General features: G+C 44.2%; 1 protein-coding gene across 1 annotated transcript in view; it reads right to left on the bottom strand.

Annotated features, from left to right (window-relative positions):
• Positions 1-16,107, bottom strand: part of MAML2 (mastermind like transcriptional coactivator 2) — a 410,701-nt gene that overhangs the window by 150,642 nt on the left and 243,952 nt on the right. The gene's annotated exons all lie outside the window — the stretch shown is intronic.

Below are 16,107 nucleotides of genomic sequence, written 5' to 3'. Positions count from 1 at the left end.
CATGTCTGTCTTGTTGACCACTGAACTTCATCTCTAGTGTAATGCAAACCAATAGGAGATTAAAAAAATTTGTTTAAAGTAAGTGAAAATGTCTACTATGGAGAACAGTGTGGAGATTCCTTAAAAAATTGCAAATAGAACTGCCTTATGACCCAGCAATCCCACTGTTGGGCATACACACCAAGGAAACCAGAATTGAAAGAGACACATGTACCCCAATGTTCATCGCAGCACTGTTTATAATAGCCAGGACATGGAAACAATCTAGATGTCCATCAGCAGATGAATGGATAAGAAAGCTGTGGTACATATACACAATGGAGTATTACTCAGCCGTTAAAAATAATACATTTGAATCAGTTCTGTTGAGATGGATGAAACTGGAGCTGATTATACAGAGTGAAGTAAGCCAGAAAGAAAAACACCAATACGGTACACTAACACATATATATGGAATTTAGAAAGATGGCAATGATGACCCTGTCTGCAAGACAGCAAAAAAGACACAGATGTGTATAGCGGACTTTTGGACTCAGAGGGAGAGGGAGAGGGTGGGATGATTTGGGAGAATGGCATTGAAACATGTATACTATCATGTAAGAATCGAATCGCCAGTCTATGTCTGACGCAGGACACAGCATGCTTGGGGCTGGTGCACGGGGATGACCCAGAGAGATATTATGGGGAGGGAGGTGGGAAGGGGGTTCATGTTTGGGAACTCATGTACACCCGTGGTGGATTCATGTTAATGTATGGCAAAACCAATACAGTATTGTAAAGTAAAATAAAGTAAAAAATAAATAAATAAATAAAGTAAGTGAAAATGTCTAGAAGGAAACACTCCAAGATTCTGAAGTGCTTTCTGGTTGGCAGGATGATTTTTCCCTCCCACTTTCTCATGTGTCTGTGTCTCCTAATTTTTCTACATATAGCATATATATTACCTATGGAATTAGGATTGAAGTGAACATGTTATTCAGGAGGGCTGCCCTTGCTAAATAACCACCCTTAACGAGCACTTGGTTAGGGCCCTTGTTTCTGACTGCAGGACATCCCATCTCCCTGGGCCTCAAGCAGACTGGATCAGGGTGGACATTTGATTCAAGCTGAACCATGTTAATGATTATTTTAGTTGAAACAAGACCTTCTCAACAGTCTGTGCACGTGAAATGGGGGAGGCGGAGTGCTGCCCGTACCGGAATCATTCTCAGTTGTGGACAATGAGCGGAAGAGAAAGCAAGTCTATGGAGATGGGAGAATGAGAATGATGCCCGGGATAGTCAGGATGAGAGACCATGCAGAAAGGGAGGAGGAGGGGGAAGAAGAGGGGGAGAGACAGACAGACGAGATTCCTGAAGCTTTCCAATTCCTGGTTCTAGCCCTTTGGGAGACTCGGTTGTATTTCCCATAATTGAGACACCATGTAACCTTCCAATAAATCTCCCCCCAACCACACACCTACACCTTGTCTTCCCCCTTTTGATACTTTAGGGGCCTTCTGTTACTGACAACAAATGATTCTCAACTAAAACAAAGATGTAATAAAGCCAATAGTTACGTTCTAGTTAGAGTTTTCATAAGGTAAATGCACTTTTTGTTTTTGATTGATTAAAATTGAAAAGCTGAGCAGAGGCTAAATGAACACATTTACTTTAGTTTCTCTTTCAACTTTCCCCGTGTGGTCATTAACCCAGCTCTTCCACAGCCTTTATGAAAGGAGAGCATTATGAATTAAGAATGAGGGCGGCTGTCCTATGACAACAGCATTCTAACAGGGTTCCCATTGTCTGCACAGAGCTCGACAGGGCCTAACCCAGGGGAGGTCCAGAGATGATATCTCCACCAATTCTCCCTTCAGTGCACAAGAACATCCTGAACATAAGACTTCCATCTGAATCATGTTTAGACAACCCAGGTCTGCAACGTGTTAACTAGTTTGGATGCAATCACCTGGAGACAGAGGTGGGAGGGATGAGCAGACCTTTTAAGAGGTCCCTGCAATTTCAGGCTCATCTTTAACTCCATTACAAAGGAATGTTAAGCAGCATTTAGAAGGTAGTTTAGCAAAGTACCTGAAAGCACCTAACAGCTCCTTTGATGTTCTTGGCATTGAGGTCATCATTCTTTTGAAACTTTTGAAGAAACTTTTTTTTTTATAGCAACTGTATCTAAGTTCAATGCAGGGTGTTGATGTGTGTTTTCTCTGGTCTAATGTTAACCTGAGTAACTATGAACCATACAGAGAGATGTTCCTTTAGGGAGACCTCAGCTTTCACTCCAGCCTATGTTTATTTTCACATCAAAGACACATCTACGGGGAAACTGCTTAACTGGCTCTATGAAACATGAAGAGGTTTACAGAGATATTTGGTCATAATTGAGAAAAAAAAAAAACCAACCTAAAACCTACACTTCAGATAATTTAAGTCTTTCGTGCCCGGAAATGAGAATGCATAATGGAAGATAGAAAACTTCCTTTGCTTTCCAGGAAGGTCTGAATGCAGATTTTTTTTTTTTTTTCCAAGCAGGAATTAAAATCCCAGTATTTGCCATACATTCATAGGAAATGATTGTTGATGATTTAAATGACAAGAAATGAGGGACAATAAAGCCTTTATAGTGTTTGCAGTTTAACTGCTCTTTGAAGCAATGTCCTATAGCAACACAATGGCCTCACTTTGATCTAACCTGCTCAGCCTAGTAATTACATGACTGAGATGAATTCTCCACCTGACAGGTTCCAATCCTTCATGTGTGGCCATATTCTTTGAAGAGGGAAAGTAAACCCACCTAGATTGGAAAATAAAACTTTAAACAAGTCAAAATTGGGACTCAACAGTAATTCCCTGTGTCAGAGCAGTGGGCTAGGCAGAAAGCTAATGAGAACCTCTGTTTCCCAGGATAGGTTTATATTCTTCTTGAAACTTATCTTTAAGCCAAAATATGTCACGCTTCCTTTCTGTGAATTCATTTCATGATAAATCAACACTCATCATTCTTAAAATAAATGACAGCAGAATGTACTAACCTGGGCCTTGAGTTGACTGCTAACTGACTGCTCCCTGTTGGAAAAACAACAACAACAACCTGTCCACCCCATTATGAATGGCCATGGGATAAATCAGACAAGCAAAAGAGTTCATTTTGCACCATTCTGCTAAGAAAACTGTTTACTGTCTTACTCGAGTCTGCTTAAAATATTAAAAGCACAGTCTTAACTCAGAAAGCTCCTAATCCTCCAAAATATTGCTACTGTTTATTTCATTTGCCTTTTAGATACAACCCAGGACAGATTTAAACCGGGAAAGCTCACCAACTATAACCTTGTAAATTGCTTTTAATCCGGGATGTCAGCAGGATTGATGCCTCTGGGACTTGAGCCCCTATCCCCAAACATACATTTCTTCCCTGTACCTGGCTCACGATTAATATCTTGTATCCACTAGTTGGATTTCTAGAGGATAAAATACTTCCTTACACATGACTGGTTCTCTGCATTTGTCATCTCTCCCCATATGCCATTTCAATCTCAAAGAGGGTCTTTCTTTTCAACCAGTTTATTTCTTTCACTGTCCTCAAATCCCAGATCAAAATGCACCCCTTCTCAGAGCCTAACTGCAATCACTGCTCTACTGTTTTGGTCCCCAGCAAACTACTTATCCATGATTTGCTTTCTTTGTGTTTTTAAGGCTTCTGGTTTATAACTATTATTATATCTTTCTCAGTGGCCCCAGAAAGATTGTAAACACTGTTTTCTGTCTTCTAATGTCTTTTGAGGCAATAATACATTGTGGTGGTTAAGAGTCCAAGCTTTGACCTCAGAGATCTGGATTTAAGTCCTGTCTCTGTCAGATCCCCTGGAGGATTAAGTGGCAACCTACTCCAGTATTCTTGCCTGGAGAGTTCCATGGACAGAGGAGCCTGGCAACCTACAGTCCATGGGGTCGCAAAGAGTCAGACAACTGAGAAACTAACACACACTAACACGTATGTCCTCTATGAGATAGTTTCAATAGCTTAATTAACCTCTCTGAGCCTCAATTTCCTTCTCTGTATAATGGGTATAGTAGTTCTAACTCAGCAGTTATGTGTGTGTCCGACTCTTTGCAACCCCATGGACTGTAGCTCTCCAGGATCCTCTGTCCATGGAATTCTCCAGGCAAGAATACTGGAGTGGATTGCCATTCCCTGCTCCAGGGGATCTTCCCAACCCAGGGATCAAACCTGGATCTCCTGCATTACAGGCAGATTCTTTACTGTCTTAGCCATCAGGGAAGCCCAGCTCAGTTATAGTGAGCCCAGCTCACTAGTTATAGTGAGTCTCAAATGAGATAATATCTGTAAACTCTGAATTTAAAATGTGACAAATAATTAAGTTTTCATAAATATCAGCTATCATTCTCATCTAGTCTTCTGGGTCTCAACAAAATCTGGATGAGTGTTCAGCACACAGTAAAAAAGAGGAGGAGCCAACAATATTCACCAAGTGACCACTCAGTAGAAAGTACTTTTCATATATCATCTCACTGAATTCCAGCTTCCTGACTTGCTATCACTGTGACCATGGGCAAGTCACTTAACTTCTATACCTCAATTTTCTCATCTGTAAAAGGTATATATAAAAATAATACTCATAAAGGTGATGCAAAGGTTAAATAAATTCATGTAGAGTGCTTAAAGCAGACCTGACATGCAGAAAATGACTGATAATACCCACTGTTCTTATCATTACTATTAAATCCTTACTATCTTGAGAAGAGATATAAGGAAACTAATTTTATAGATGAGAAAAATGAGGCTACAAAAATTTAAGCCACTTGGCCCAGCTAATAACTGAACCAGATTGCCTGACTGTGAAAATCCATGCTGTTTATGAAATGCATTCACTGGAGAAAATTTCCATTTCACGCTAGGGAGTTATTCTAGGGAAGCACTAGAGGTGCAATGAGGGCCTCAGGTAACTGTCCATTGCAGGTAAGGCTAAGAATGAGGCAGGCCTGCAAGGTGGGTGAAAGGTAAGGCCACTGAGATGCAAGAGATGACCTCCCTGGCTTGCACAGCATGCAGAGAAAGATGAGCTTAATTGTGGACCCCATGCGTAGGCGTCAAAGGGCTAAGCAGGGGAGTGACATGACCTGTAAGGTATTTTAGAAAAAATACTCTACTAATCAAATATTTGTGAGTGGATTGGAGAAAGGAGAGCTTAAGCCAGCAGACCAGTGAGAATGTCTCAGCTCTCAGTAAGGGATGGTGAGAACTAGACCTGAGGTAAGATGGTGGCAGTATAAAAGGAGGTGATGGGAAAGAACTTAGGAACCAGAAACCAAGTGAACTTTGTGAGTAATTCCATGTGAGATATGTGGGAGATATGAAAAGACAGAAATGTGACAGACGGAAAGGCCAAATCCAGATTCCAAATTAGTGACTGAGTAGATGATGGGGTCATGTGTGAGAAAAAGACGATAGGGAGAGGAGTACGTTTCACGATGGGGGTGGAGTGTTAGTTGCTCAGCCGTATCTCTTTGCGACCACATGGGCTGTAGCCCACCAGGCTCCTCTGTCCATAGGATTCTCCAGGCAAGAATACTGGAGTGGGTTGCCATGTCCTTCTCCAGGGCTCATGATGGAGGTGGGAGGCAAATAATAGGCCTAAGTTGGCACATGTTGGATAAGATATGTTGTAGGGCACGTGAGTGGAGATGTCTCCTTACTGATTAGATATTTGGGTCTGAAGATCAGGAGCGATCCTTTGGCTGCCTGCAGAGTTTGGGCCGAAATGCATCTAAGCATCAGTCAAAGGAATGAACAAGGTTGTGAGTTCAAGCAGTTTGGAGTGAGAAGAGAAGAGAGATGGGAATGGAGCTCTGGGGAGCACCAAAACTTAAGGATAGAGCGGTTTTGAGGAATGAGGTAGAGGAGATGAAGAGCTGAAGGAAGAAAGGAGCTTTACAGAGGGAGGGAGCAACCTCACCCAATGATGCAGGGGCATGTGGAATAAAAGCAGAGCTGTGGGAGGATATGTATACCTATGGCTGATTCATGCTGATGTATGGCAGAAACCAACACAACGTGCGTGCGTGCTAAGTCGCTCAGTTGTGTTCCACTCTTTGTAACCCTATGGACTATAGCCCACCAGGCTTCTCCATCCATGGAGGAGGCATGAATACTGCAGTGGGTTGCCAGGACCTCCTCCAGGGGATCTTCCCAACTCAGGGATCGAAACAGCAGCTCATATGTCTCCTGCACTGGCAGACGAGTTCTTTACCACTAGTGCCACCTGGGAAGCCCAATCATCACAATATTGTAAAGTAATTATCCTCCGATTGAAAATAAAACAAACAGAAAAACAATCAGATCTGTATCCACAACATCTGACATTTGATGGTGGTTGGGCTAAGAGTCAAATCACAAGGGGCTGAAGACAGACTTGGAAGTCACAGAAGGAAGCAAAGCGGGTACATTATTTTTCCTAAAAGCTTCACTGAAAGGAGAGACAGGATAGCAGCGAGAGGGAGTTACCTGCCTCATCAGTTTTTACATCTTTCACAGCAGTCCGTATAATAGTTTGTAAGGATGCAGTTAGACATTTTTGAAGGGATGATTCTGTCAACTTGCCGAGCCCCTTTGTCTCATTCATTTTCTTCCATGTTTTCTCCTCTTCTCTATTAAGGGAGGTAGTGAGGCTGAGTCTCCTTGTTCAAATACTAGATAGAGTTTGCCTATTTTTCCACGAGTAATTAAACAGATTGCAAGCACTAGGAAATTCTGTATGCATTTGAAATCAGCCAAGAAATAAGAGAAGTCAGGCCCCAAGAACGATAGGTATCACTGAGAAAACAGAAGTGCTGTATCCAAGTACTCTTTTCCTTGGGCTTTGTGTCCAAATAAATGAATATATAGGAAAATCCTGTTTGAGGGACAACAAAAAACTTCCCAAAGGAAGATGGATAGCATTGGGTGGCTTCAGTGAAAATTTCAGTAGCACTGATTTGGAGGAAATCTAAGGACACTAAGTATGAAAATGGAAGTGTTAGTTGCTCAGTTGTGTCTGACTCTTGTGACCCCCGTGGACAGTAGCCCACCAGGTTCCTCTGTCCATGGAATTCTCCAGGCAAGAATACTGGCGTGGGCTGCCATTCCCTTGTCCAGGGAATCTGCCCAACTCAGGAATCAAACCCTGGTCTCCTGAATTGCAGGCAGATTCTTTACCGTCTGAGTCACAAGGGGAGCCAAGGATACTAGAAGCCTATTTAAAATGGAATCCTACTTGATCTTGATAACTGATGATAGTGCAAAGCACTGGGATTGGGTCTAATCGCTTGTTAAATTAAGGTCACATATGGGAATTGCTTTTGCCCAGATAGCTTCTTGCTACAGAACAAGAAGGATCTAATGAAGTTTGATCTTTGGATGCCTATCACCATGTATTACCAAGCCTATCATTTTCTCCATCAAAGAAAACACAGTCAGAGAAGAGGGAGAAGACGAGAGAGAGAACAATCCAACAACCTCAATCCATCTAGGCATCAATTCAGACTATTCTCTGTTATCTGTGTTCACTGAACAAGCACACATCATTTCATTTCTTGCTTTGGCTTCTCATCATATTTTTAAACTTTCAATATCATTTAGTAACATTCTTTCTTCCTCCAGGATATCTCATGTCACAGGTGCCTTTTTCTTTCTCTTTATTACTTTTGGCAGTAGAAAGAGATTTTTTTTTTTTCTTCCTGTCTCCCACTGACCTTTGCCTATTCCTAGCAAATTCATTGCTGGCTGGCAAGAGCTAACACAGTCATACGTAGATGCAATTTATCTTTGCACGCAGTTGGTCTGCGTGCATGTGTCTGAGAAGTGTGCTCCTATTGTTTGACTCCTTTTAACTCCACTCAGATCTCTCTAATCACAGTTTGGAATTCACCTGAATTTCCCTGCTGTGAGAGCTGAAAACGCTGACATCAAGTTGCCAGGACCACCACAGCTCTGAAAAGGAAATAGCCCTTCTTTATTGGTGGGGCCCGTTAAAAGATATGAATGGGCGGTTTTTTAAGTAAGATGTTGCATACACATGACCTTGAGGTGCTTGACAGTGACACTGGCCTACATGTTGGCCATCTCCTCCATAATTAAAGAAGTGCTTTGGAAAAGAACGGAGCTGTTTGATTTTCACACTGAATCATTATTCTGCGAATTCAGAGCCCACAGCTTGCTATGTGTAATCCAATGCATAGAAAGGTTCATACAAATCTTTTCATGGGGTTGAGAGAGTCTTAGACATTCTAGCTTCATTCTTCTCTGAGGAAGAAATTTTAATTTCTTATGATTTATGTGTCCATTTTCAAGTTCAGTTGTGTTTTTTTTTTTTCCCCCTCAAAAAAGTTGCTATAGCAACAACCACCCATCACAGGTTCTTCCTTGAGTACTTATAAAGGCTGCTTGTTAACAACAAGCAGATCCCGATGCCACATGGAAGGTCAGGGAGAAACATAAGCGTGTCAGATGGAAAAGATAAACTAGATGTGAAAATAAACAGTTTTTTGAAATGGCAATGGACGCACCCACTGATTAGATGGGGGCTCCCCATACAGATGAAGGTGGTTTCTCTACAACAACAACCAAGCCACCATTTACATGGTGACCAGGCCTGAAGGCCCTTGAGGGAGGTGATAAAGAGGAAATGGGACTCAGGCCACTGCTGAAGAGAGACGGAGCTCTGGCTTCATGCTTGCGGCGTGCTGGATGACCTGAAGGAACATCCATCTTGAGAGAGCAGGCTTGGGCCTGCCGCTCTGTGGTCCTGGGGTGATGGCAGGGTTCTTTCTAAGAACCGGGCTACATCTCCTCCCCTCTTGTAGGGGAAGCTGAATTGGCACAGACAGAACAGACTTGCGGTTGCCAAGGGGGCAGGGGAATAGGGGAGAATGGGGTGGGAATTTGGGATTAGCAGACTCAAAGTAGTACTTATAGAATGGATGAACAACGAGGCCACAGCACAGTATAGGGAGCCATAGTCAATATCCTGTGATAAACCATGAGAAAAAGAATATCTAAAAGAAGAAAGTGTATACCTGAGTCACTAGGCTGCATAACAGAAATTAATACAACACTCGAAATCAATTGTATTTCAATTAAAAAAAAAAGAAGCCTGATCCACTGGGTGTGCTCCTTGACTTACCTCAAATTTCACCAATAATAAGTGTGCTGAGTGCAGTTTCTGAAATACCAGTAGGATATGCACGCCATCTGTAGAGCCAAAAAGGGACCATTCTTCCACTTTTCTCTCCTCTCTGTGCTTCCACTTCCTAGGCCAGGGCTGGGGAGGGGGCTCTGACCTTCCATCCTTGCCCCAGTTTCACCCTCCACGACTGTGGATTTGACACCCAGGCAGTAGCCATCCCTTCCTTGTGTAACTGAATTAGTTTGAAGGGAAGCTGGCAAGACTTGACCTGCTCACCCCGTTCTGTGGAATAAGGAGCATACCGGGTCTAAAGTGAAGTTTCTTCTGAAAGAAGTGGGAAAGGGGAGGCTGGGGGAGATAGTGTCAAAGCCCCAAAAGCAGGTGCTGAGAAGAAAAGCTGAGATTTCCCCTTGGGGATTTGTCAGCAAGGCTCTGCCCTCCGCCCTCTGGGCCCACTCTGCCTTTGAGTCATGCAGAGTCATGGAGAGCAACAGGCAAGAATGCAGACATGTGTTCAGCCTCATCTTTTACAAACGGTCAGAATCCAGCCTGCCTTGTGCAGTGCACAAAAACAGACCTAGGTTTTCTAATAGATATACAAGAGGCAGAAGAGAAGGAAAACAAAATGTCATAGAAAAGTATTTGAAAGAAAAAAACCCCACGCTTTGTAGGGGTCTCCCCTCCCCCCACTTTCTTAATGACAAGTAAGGGATATTCATGTTTAATCATGCCGTTCAAAAAGAAACATTACTGGGGCAAAATTTATATGAGGAAAATTTCCCTGCCCTGCGTTGGTTTTATTTCAGACTGCTAGTTACTTTGAGTCTGTATTTTCAGATTCTTTCTTCAAACATCTAGGCCCTTGGGCTAGTATATTAGCTCATTTTATACTGAGAATCTCATTACATCAAGTAAAAAACCCTAAGTCTGATAAAATGATTTACCCCCTCAATTTAACTTTTATTTTAGTCTCCCACCAGCTTCCCTGAAGTGGGTTTGCTGCCAAGTTATAATACTATTTTAGACTGAGTCATCCCCGCACAACTGAACAGCTTTTACTCTGCTCCTAATGTTTCCCTATCCTTGTTGTTTGAATAAAGAGAATGTGTTCTTCTATGGGTTTGCATTTGAAATGGTTACTAACGAGGGAAAAAAGGAAAAAAAAAAATGGAGGCTTAAATCCAGGGTGTTTGGCCCCAAGGGAACACAGAGTCTCCTCCCTGCATCTTTCTGGCGCCCTAAAGGCGGGTGGAGGGCTATACATTTCTAAGCTCTGCTGATGCCTAGAAACCACTGGATGCGCATGAAGGCAGTGATATATCTGAGTACACAATTCTTCATTTATTCATGGGGAGAAAGTATTTGGAGTCACTCACAGAGGGTGTGCTTAGAGGCACCTCCTGGAAAAATGAAAAATAAAAATGAAACAGTAGGTGAAGTCCTGCTCCAGGAAACTGGCATGCCGTCATCAGCATTGCGGGGTTTTGAAAAACAAAAAAAGGAATCTTCTGAAGGAAATCCAGACCGTTCATTCTTTGATTGCCCAGACTTTGCCCTGGGGCAAAAGCTAGTCCAGACTGAGACATGTACAGTGATGATTCCTGGTGAGGAATCCGGGGTTTCCCAGGTGGCGTTAGTGATAAAGAACCTGCCAGCCAATGTAGGAGACGCAAGAGGCGCGGGTTCAGTCTCTGAGTCTGGAAGATCCCCTGGAAGAGGGCATGGCAACCCACTCCACTAATTTTCCCTGTAGAATCCCGTGGACAGAGGAGCCTGCTGGGCTACAGTCCATAGGGCTGCAAAGAGTCAGACATGACTAAAGCGAACAACAACAACCTGATTTAGCTTCTCTGTCTCAGGGTCATTGCTTTATCCTCATCTGCTCAACTCCTATTCCTTCTCACTTCCTCCTCCCTCCCCACCCAAAACCTCAGCTTTAAAGGAACTCCTGCAATCGGCTCCAGGTAGTCTTGGTTTCGCAAGTCCCACCCTCGTGTTCTGGCTCCTTCGGCTGTGATCTCATACACACACACCCTCCCTACACATCTAATTGATTTCTATTGCTGGCTCTGTGGATGGGAAAGCCTGAAATATTTTCAGAAATAAAGAAGTAGCATTCTAAAGTTCCACCCAACAGAGAAGCCCCCACCATAAAAGGAAATTGTGGATTCTGAAACATCTCTCTCATTGTTGGACGGCCCTGAGAGCTGGGTCAGTGGCAGATCCGAAGGACATACACTTAGGCGTCTTTGTCAGCAGAAGCGGCTCAGGCCCCATCTGCTGGGCTCCCGTGGCGAGCAGTAGGTAGAGCTGGAATGTGAAACAGAGCCAAGAACTCCAATCCCAACAGGCAAAGAGGTAAACAGAAGCGGGGAGGGCAGGGGAGGGAAAAGGTGAGCCATTGGGATTAAAAACACCTCAACCCAGAGTCTCCACTGGAAGCAGAGACAGTGAAAGGGAGGCATCATTGGAAACTCAGGGTGTCAAAGTTATGTTTCTTTTTTTTTTTTTTTCAATTTTAAATACAGTTTTATTTAAGACATTGCATTTTTCCACTTACAATACAGTGCTTGTAAAGTGCAATGCTTTTCCATGTGCACACACATTCCATGTTCAAGTATCAAGAATGCCCAGTTTATTTACTATAGCAGCTCAACTTTGTAACTGCCATGGGATTTGCTACAATTTGGGTCCTTCCATGTTTTGTGTGGAACAATGCTAAATCTATGCTAGGCTGGCTTAATCAACCTCTTCAATGGTGGGCCCAGAGGAGGCACCACCTGATGGAGGAGCTCCACCACCAGGGAAGCCCCCAGGCATTCCTCCTGGCATGCCCCCAGGCATGCCTCCTGCACTCTGGTACAGCTTGGTAATGATGGGGTTGCAGACTTTTTCCAGCTCCTTCTGCTGATGTTCAAATTCTTCCTTCTCTGCAGTCTGGTTCTTATCCAGCCAGTTGATTATTTCATTACACTTGTCAAGGATCTTCTGTTTGTCTTCATCATTAATTTTGCCCTGAAGTTTCTCATCCTCAACAGTAGCTTTCATGTTGAAGGCATAGGATTCAAGCGAATTCTTTGAAGACACCTTATCCCGCTGCTTCTCATCTTCAGCTTTGTATTTCTCTGCTTCTTGAACCATGCGTTCAATGTCTTCCTTGCTCAAGCGGCCCTTATCATTAGTGATGGTAATCTTGTTCTCTTTTCCTGTGCTCTTATCCACAGCAGAAACATTGAGAATGCCATTGGCATCAATATCAAAAGTGACTTCAATCTGAGGAACACCCCGGGGGGCAGGAGGTATGCCTGTGAGTTCAAACTTGCCCAGCAGGTTGTTATCCTTGGTCATGGCACGTTCACCTTCATAAACCTGAATGAGCACACCAGGCTGGTTGTCAGAGTAGGTGGTGAAAGTCTGTGTCTGCTTGGTAGGAATGGTGGTATTACGCTTGATGAGGACAGTCATGACTCCACCAACAGTTTCAATTCCAAGGGAAAGAGGAGTGACATCCAACAGCAGCAAGTCTTGAACATTTTCAGATTTGTCTCCAGACAAAATGGCTGCCTGGACAGCTGCACCGTATGCAACAGCCTCATCAGGGTTGATGCTCTTATTCAGTTCCTTCCCATTGAAGAAGTCCTGGAGAAGTTTCTGAATCTTGGGGATGCGGGTTGAGCCACCAACCAAGACAATATCATGAATCTGAGACTTGTCCAGTTTGGCATCCCGAAGGGCTTTCTCCACAGGGTCCAGGGTGCCACGGAACAAGTCAGCATTTAATTCTTCAAACCGGGCACGGGTAATAGAGGTATAGAAGTCGATTCCTTCATAGAGGGAATCAATCTCAATACTGGCCTGGGTGCTGGAAGAGAGAGTGCGCTTAGCACGCTCACAAGCAGTACGAAGCCGACGGACAGCCCTCTTGTTCTCACTGATATCCTTCTTGTGTTTACGCTTGAACTCTGCAATAAAATGGTTGACCATGCGGTTGTCGAAGTCTTCTCCACCCAAGTGAGTATCTCCAGCTGTAGATTTGACCTCAAAGATTCCATCCTCAATAGTGAGGATTGACACATCAAAAGTGCCACCACCTAAATCAAAGATCAGCACATTTCTTTCTGCTCCAACCTTTTTGTCTAAGCCAGAGGCAATAGCAGCAGCAGTTGGCTCATTGATGATTCGAAGTACGTTGAGACCAGCAATAGTTCCAGCATCTTTGGTAGCCTGACGCTGAGAGTCATTGAAATAGGCAGGTACTGTGACAACCGCGTTGGTAACAGTCTTCCCAAGGTAGGCCTCTGCGATTTCCTTCATCTTTGTCAGGACCATGGATGACACCTCCTCTGGATAAAAACTCTTCGTCTCTCCCTTGTATTCTACTTGAACCTTAGGCCTGCCAGCATCATTCACCACCATGAAGGGCCAATGTTTCATATCAGATTGGACAACAGCATCATCAAATCTTCGTCCAATAAGTCATTTGGCATCAAAAACCGTGTTGGTGGGATTCATTGCAACTTGGTTCTTTGCAGCATCACCGATCAATCGTTCAGTATCAGTAAAGGCGACATAGCTTGGGGTGGTTCGGTTCCCCTGATCATTGGCAATTATTTCCACCTTTCCATGCTGGAAGACACCCACACAAGAATAGGTGGTGCCAAGATCAATGCCAACTGCAGGTCCCTTAGACATGGTTGCAAAAATGTAGGCCCGGCTCTGCTGGAGAAGTCAGCAATCTGGAAAGCTGCCGGTGCGTCCAATGAGACCCCAAAGTTATGTTTCTGCTGAGGTTTTGAACCAGGAAAACCAGAGGCAAGAGGGGACCAGTAGGTTCCTGTGTTGGCTGAGGCCACCCTGGGAATTTCACACACAGAGAAGGAGGGCTGAAGCAAAGGTGGTCTGTCACTCAATCGCGTCTGACTCTTTGCGACCCCATGGACTGTAGCCCGCAAGGCTCCTGTGTCCATGGGATTTTCCAAGGCAAGAATACTGGAGTGGGTTGCCACTTTCTACTCCAGGAGATATTCATGGCCCAGGTATCAGACCCATGTCTCCTGCATTGGCAGGCAGACTCTTTACCCCTGAGCTATCAGGAAAGCCCACGAAGCCGAGTGGGGCATATTAAATGTTTGTTGATAAGAGGTGAACTTGTTTTTACTTCACTAATCCTCCAAGTAATCTTGGCTCAGGAATCTAAGATAATTAAATTGGCTAATATACACCTTGCCTGTTACCTCCTACAGACACTCATTCTACAAACACTGACGACCTCTGTCCCACACAAGTGAGATGTAGTTGTGAACAAGCAGACCATAGTCTTCAAAGACTCCAAGGCCCAGGGGTTCAGATCCTGAGTCTTAGTGTCTGTTGGAGCACCATTTTTATAGGGCCCTATAGAAACTGGCTTTGATGAACCCACACGGCCACTTCAGCACATGCGAGTCAAACCCCAGGGCTCAGGGGTCCCCTGAAGGCTGGTAAACTTTCTCTCCCACCCTGACAAATCTGAGGCTGGGAAGCCAGGTACCCACTGGGACTCTGACACAGCATGGTAGGCAGCAAAGAGGCACCAGTCTCGTCCAACTCTTGCAAGCTGATGGACTGTAGCCCACCAGGCTTCTCTGTCCATGGAATTCTCCAGGCCAGAATACTGGAGTGGGTAGCCATTCCCTTCTCCAGGATCTTCCCAACCCAGGGATCGAACCAAGGTCTCCTGCACTGCAGGCAGATTCTTTACCATCTGAGCCACCAGGGAAGCCCAAAGAAGCACTAAGTTTCTGTAAATAACACACACTTTCTCAGCTGGAGGCAGGGTGGTGCTTTTTTTGGTCTCCCTCTACACCGCTGTAAGAGCGGATAATGTACTGCTGCCTGAACTCTATGTGCTTTTCATTCTTAGTCAGACTCTCACCATCCATTTAAATTTGTGCAGGTCCCTTCCCACTGGGTGGGTTCATAAAGGGGACTTGAGGAACTGTATGCTTCACCCTCAGTGGTGACAGGCCAGGGAGGACAGAGACACAGCTCAAACATTCTAACCTGCACTGCAAGAGGACCATGTTGTGACTCTGAGGATTCTGAGTCAGTTGCTTGCCCCTGGAATGCAGCATGACCCACACAGAGTCAGCCTGTAGCACCGCGTACCTTGCCTATGTTCGTGTTCCTCTCTGGTCTGACAACACGGTAAGTAGGAGGTGCTGGCTTCTGTGTGGAATTTAGAGACAGGTTTTGTGATCAGCTGCTAAGCTTTCTGGTGTTCAGTCACTGGAACATATGGAGCTGAGCTCCCTCCATGTCTGCAGGGTTGGAAGGAAGATGGTGGGAAAATGGAACAGGTCTCCTAAGCGCTTTTCCCCACCAAACGGTTCCTCCAGCTTGAATGCGCTCCTCTAAGTGGACCATCACGCTGATTCGTGTGTGTGGCAAAGAGACCGAGACTTCAATATTCAGCCCATTAAGGGAATCACTACATAATGACTCTATTGAGTACTCCCTACTAAATGCAAGGGACTATGGGTAGCCATAAGAAGACATACAGAAATAAAATACGGAGCCCATTAAAATAACAATAACAAAAGTGAAGTTATATATATATTTTCAAAGAACAAAGGAAAAGCAGTTAGTAAGTCTGTGGTTAATGAGTACATCATTCACAAATGGTATACAAATGAACTGGCAGTCGTGAGTTTAGGTGTCTGAATGAGAGTGGCCCAGAAGGTTAAAGTCCAGCTTCTTTTCATGGGTCTAAGTGGAGACAATTTGAGATGGACGGAGTTTAGATAAGTGATGTGAGGGGAGGACAGTGCAAGGGATGAGAATGTGATGAGCAAATGTGGGGAGAAGATAAACAATAAACCCTGCAAGCAGACAAAGCATGGGTACAGGGCTGGCCCTGTCCTTCCAGAGTTGATTGTTTTCAGAGAGTAACA

This window comes from Ovis canadensis, chromosome 15, assembly GCF_042477335.2.
Source record: "Ovis canadensis isolate MfBH-ARS-UI-01 breed Bighorn chromosome 15, ARS-UI_OviCan_v2, whole genome shotgun sequence".
NCBI classification, from domain to species: Eukaryota; Metazoa; Chordata; class Mammalia; order Artiodactyla; family Bovidae; genus Ovis; species Ovis canadensis.
The sequence above is the reverse complement of the archived record's forward strand: the minus strand, read 5'-3'. Positions and strand labels throughout refer to the sequence as shown.